The sequence below is a fragment of the Lactuca sativa genome, chromosome 7 (assembly GCF_002870075.4).
Source record: "Lactuca sativa cultivar Salinas chromosome 7, Lsat_Salinas_v11, whole genome shotgun sequence".
NCBI lineage: Eukaryota > Viridiplantae > Streptophyta > Magnoliopsida > Asterales > Asteraceae > Lactuca > Lactuca sativa.
The window spans coordinates 154,220,954-154,226,953 of record NC_056629.2 but is presented as its reverse complement, the minus strand read 5'-3'; positions in this window follow the sequence as shown (position 1 = coordinate 154,226,953).

The following is a 6,000-nucleotide window of genomic DNA, read 5'->3' as shown; positions in this document are numbered from 1 at the left end:
ATACCATCCCTGGCAAGTAAAAAGCATGAGATCGTCATCATCACGCATGACCCGGGTAAGAAATGGCTCCAGACGATTTGTCAATCGAAACTCATCCGCAACGCTCCAGGTAAGAGCCTGAGGAATGTTGATCTTCTTGGAAAGAAGAGAAATCAAACGGGAGACAAAAGAACTCTGATTAGCAAGATCATTTGGAACTATAAAAATGGATGTGATGGACAATTAGGAGGTAATTGACCCCCCGCCTGACGACCCCATCTCGAAATATCTATAGAAAAATAGGAGAAGGGCAAGTTATGTACAAATAGATAATATAAAAAATGCATTAGGTGTTGAAACGGTGTAACACTCGAGTTTTTGGTAAGTTTCCTTTTACCCCTTTAATGTAAATTCTTTTTATTTTGGTCCTTGGCTAGTACGCTTAGCATACTAGCCATAAGTTGGTCGTGAGCATCACCCACGTATGTTGGGCGTACGAATGATTTGAGAAAACCATAATTTAGGGTTTGCACCCTATTTAAGCATCATTATATCACCTCTTGGACATTTTAGACTAGCCTCCATCTCCCTTTACCCGCAAATCGAAACCCTAGAGCATTTGGTGAGTTTTGAGCTTGAAAGAGTGTTTGTTGGTGGTTTGTGAAGGAGAGGAAGAAGAGGAACACTTGGAGGAGTAGCTTGAGCTTGTAGATCTAGGATCACCTTCTCATTTGCAAGATTTTTAAGGTAAAAAGCTCACACCTTTATGATCATTTATGTTAGATCTACTTTATGGTGTTTCTTGGATACTTTTGAGTCTTTTGAAGTAAAGATAAGGTTTTGATATACTCCAGAAGTATTGGATGTTAGATCTAAGATCCATTCAGGTCCTATGTTCATAAAAATGCAAACCTTATGGATGTTTTTGGTTCATGCAAGTATTAAGACCTTTATTAAGCTCTTTTTGAGCCTTGAGTCCCAATAAGCCATGCATAAGGGTAAATTTGCCAACTTTACGTGATAAGTAGCCTTATAGAATCAGATCTGAGAGTTTGACACCTTGTCTTAGAAAATTAAGTGCTTAATGAGATGGTTTGGTAGTCTGGGGAGTACGTTGGGCATACCCAACTGGTATGTTGCGCGTACTGACCCCCGGGCGGAGTACGCTTAGCCTACGAGCTGAGTACGCTCTGTGTACTTCGCAGATGGGCGTTTGGGCCATAGTTTGGGTTTTCGTAGTTTGGGCCTTGTTGGGCCATTAGACTTCTGGTTTGGGGTTTTGACTAGTATTTTTGGACTTACTTGGATTTAGGCCCATGATGGATCTTGGGCCTATTTTGGAAGATTAGGCGATAATTTGGGTTTTGGGTTGCCATTTAGGATTTGGGCCTTTGAGTAGTTGAATTGGGCCTTGGATTTAGGCCAAGTAGATAAAGGGTGAAATGGTCTTTTATCCTGATTATGGGCCAAGTAGCTTAGACTCCTAGTTATGGGTCGGAAACCAATTAATAATTGGATGATATTTTGATGATGATAGTGCGGGAATTTCCGAACCAACAGTTAGAGATTCTTTTGAGTGATTCAACAACTAGAGATGAGTTTCCTCACTATGTTTAGTGGGTTGAAGGCACCAGTGTCGGCGCATGGATTGTATGTTTAGTTTGATAGTTGTCTGCGTGACTTTTGCATGTGATATGTATTTATATGTTACTAATCAAGGCCCGATGCCGGACGGGCCCCATGACCATTATGTATGCTATTTATCTTTGTGATTATTGCATGTGTTATGTGTTATTATGTTTATATGCTTATATGTATATCGGGGGGGCCCCATGATTGACAAATATGTATACTGAACGGGGCCCGATGACGGTTTGATATGTAAGGTATGTGGTATTTTGGGGAACTTACTAAGATTTGTGCTTACGGTTTTTAGTTTATGTTTTCAGATACTTCTGGTTCGAAGGGGAAGAGCTCGAGATGATTGCAGTGCACACACCATCTCGTTCCGCATTTTATGATCACTCTGATGTTTTATGATGTATTCAATATAATTTTGTTCCACTATGGTTTCATGATGATGTTTTAGATAATAGTTTTATTAAATTAAAAACGGAAGTTTTAGTCTTAATTTTTGGGATGTTACAAACGGACCACACACACAAGGTGTGCACTACATGCGTGTGCACACGACGCGCAAGTCTATGTGTGATGTGCTCCAAGAACACGAAAAACATCAGACTAGAAATTTGTTGTTTCGTCCAATATCCAACACAATAACTACAAAAGGATGTTCGATTAAGCTTCTAGAGTACCAATAAACAATCTGATTTCGTCTAAAACATTATAAACTGGAAGATTTAGTGAAAATTTGTAAATTTTTTCGAAATCTAAAAACTTGAAATTGGGAGCAATGGACGAAATAAACTCAAAATTAAGTATTAGGGGTAGTAAAATCAACAATATAGCAAGTCCGAATAGCATCCCATTACAAGAAATTCGACCAAAATCAGTTAAATTGTGAAGTCCTCAAAAAGCCCTAAAACCCAAATTTGAGCAATATAAGAAGTTAGGGTTAGTGTAGATGATACATGGAAGTAGAATTGGTAAAATATTCTAAGGAAGAAAACATAGAATATTTAAAGTACAAAAGAATTTTAGAAAGTTATGATATATAAAACCTAGGGAATAAGAAATATGATTCCATTCATAAACAAAGATCCTAACGATTTTTAAAAAGAGTTTTATCGATATCTATTAAACTTGTGAACTCACCAACATCAAGTTGATGTTTTCAAAATTGCATGTATTCCTAGGAAGGAGAAGAAATCAACAGGACAAACAGCTCGAAGATAAATAGGTTTTATTTACTTCATGTAATGATCATCATTTAGTTATAAAAGAATTCATAGTTTGTGCTCTGTGATTTGTACCACCGTTACCCCTCGGTGTTTCCGCTCGTGTGACAATTGATATCCATCTTTTGATTCAGATGATTCTTCTCACTATAATATAGGACATTGGGTGTCAGGTTATTCAAGTTGTTTTGTGACTCTTGTTTGTATGCTTATATGCTTGTTAGGTTAGGCATGCTGGGCTAGGCCCGTTTGTATGCTTGTTGGCTAGGCTCGTTAGGTTAGACCCTCTGGGCTAGGCTGTATGATTGAAACATAATCTTTAGGCTAGACCTGTTACTGTATGGTATGTGGTATTTTTGAGACTTATTAAGATTTTTGCTTACTGTTTAAGTTTAAATGTTTTCACGTACTTCTGGTAGCAAAATGAATGGTCCGACGTGATTGCATTGCATCTGTTTTTTTTGATTTTGAGATGTTCCGCATTATGACTTTATTACTTTGATTTTTATTATCAAAACTTTGGACAATTAACCCTTTATGGTCGAATGGAATGTTTTACTTGAATTTTAAAATTGAAAAAGTTGTGTTAAAATATGAAACGTTACAGAGATACCTTAGTGTGCTTAAATGATGTTAAAATTCCACATTTATGATGTCGACAAATTAGGTGTATTCGACAAGAAGATTAAAAATGAGCTTTAATCACTTTACTAACATAATTTAGTTGCACAAAAGAAAATAAATATACAAGCATTTGATTTGTGTGAGAAGCTCTCAACGTCACCAAAGGTTTAAGTTTTGGATTGCAATTGACTCCAACTATCGATTTAAATTTCTAAAACAACGGCATTATGTGAACAACTTTAACAAGTTAGATGGTCGAATGTGGAAGAAAATTATCTGAATGTAAACAAAATCAATAATTCATTACCCTCACGAGAAATTATTTTTGTCATGTATACGTCACGTAAGCTGTAACTTGATACAACTTATTCTAATGATTAGGGCCAGTCCCGATGATTTGAATGCCCAGGACGACTAGGAAAAAAGGCCCTTAGGTCTTAACCTGTAACGAATTGAATTACATAAACTATTTTTTTTAACAGCTAACCGACTAACGAGAAGCTATCCAAGCATTCTTAATAGCAAATTGCTAATCAACATTCAATTACAAACTACAAATTGATAAATGATAATAAACGATTAGACATTCAATTACAGTCACCCATTGTATATAAAATATATTTTTTTTATCATATTGTCTAGGGTAAATGACACAAAAAACACTCTTTTTACACAGAAATTCGATTTTGACACTGTGTTTTTTTTTGTCAATTTTGACACTGTGTTTTCCAATTTGTTACAATTCTGACCACTTGACCGGTTAACCATGTTGCATGCTGACATGGCATGATGACGTGTCAGTTTTGATGACGTGGCATGCTGACATGATATGCTGACGTGTCAAAATTGATTTTTTTTTCTCACAAAAAACACTAAGTTTTCATTTTCTTTTTTTGATTTTGACACTACGTTTAATTTTTTCTTTCAACTTTGACACTATGTTTTTTTGTTCCAAATCGAACATTATTTTTTCCAATTTTGTTCAATGTTGACGGTTTTCTATTTGAAACCGTATAAATATTTTTTTAGTACATTTAAACCGTATAAATATGTTTTTTTTCATTTAAAAACCATAGTTTTGTATAAATATATTTTTTTTACACTCAAACCATATTTTTATGTATAAATATGTATTAGCTATATAAAAATTGTATTTTATATTAATATGCAACTTTAAAATGTGTTTGCAGGTTTATAGGTGTGTAGTTGATCAAAATTTGGATATCAAGTTTGCAACCCATCAAATTTTTACATCTTATTAGAAGCTTATGGTTAGTTTGATTCTCATGATATAACTAATGCTTTGAATGTAAGAAAAAAAACACCTTGTATTTAAATAAAAATGTGGTTTTTAAACAAAAAATATATTTATACGGTTTAAAATGTAATAAAAAGAATATATTTATACGGTTTCAAATGGAAAATAGACAAAATTGAACAAAATTTGATAAATGATGTTCGATTGGAACAAAAAAAAACATAGTGTCAAAATTGAAATAAAAAATTAAACTTAGTGTCAAATTCGAAAAAAAGTGAAAACTTAGTGTTTTTTGTGGAAAAAAAATCAATTTTGACACGTCAGCATATCATGTCAGTATGCCACGTCATCAAAACTGACACATCAGCATGTAACCTGGTTAACCGGTCAAGTGGTCAGAATTGTAACGAATTGGAAAACACAGTGTCAAAATTGACACAAAAAATAACACGGTGTCAAAATCGAATTTTTGTGTAAAAATAGTGTTTTTTGTGTCATTTACCCTATTGTCTAAGTTTCAACATATTACAAACTGATCAATTAGTGACATTGATTAGTTAATCAATTAATGACATATACAATCATAACATATTACTAACTGATTAATTAATGACATTATCAATTAATCAATTAATGACATAGACATTTAATTACAAACTGATCAATTACAAATTGTTCCAACACAGTTACGTACGAGTTGAAGATTTCAATGACATTGATCAATTAATCAATTACTTACTTGATTATCACTTAGCAAAATAGCAGAATAATAGATTCAGGAGTGCCCTCGCTAATCGGTTCTGTCGCCGAAGGCAGAAGCGTCAATGATCAATATTTTCTGCTGCGTTTAATCAATGTTTTCTTCTTCGCGTGGACTACTTTACAGGTGGGAATTGACTATCTTTGTTTTGGACTGAAATTGTTTAATTGAATATAATAAACACAAAAAATTTGGGCCCCTGAAAAATTTGGGCTCTGTGCACAAGTCCTTCTTGCCCACCCTTATCACCGGCCATGCTAATGATCATATGTGAACACACAAGTCCTTTTTACCCACCCTTATCACCGGCCATACTAATAATCATATGTGAACATTTCAAATAAGTTTTGTTGTTTATATATGTAAAAAAAAATTACTCAAATATGAACAAAACGAACCTAAGAAATCAATTTTCCAAAATATATATATATATATATATATATATATATATATATATATATATATATATATATATATATATATATATATAAAGAATAAAAATTTGTTAGAAAATCATTTTG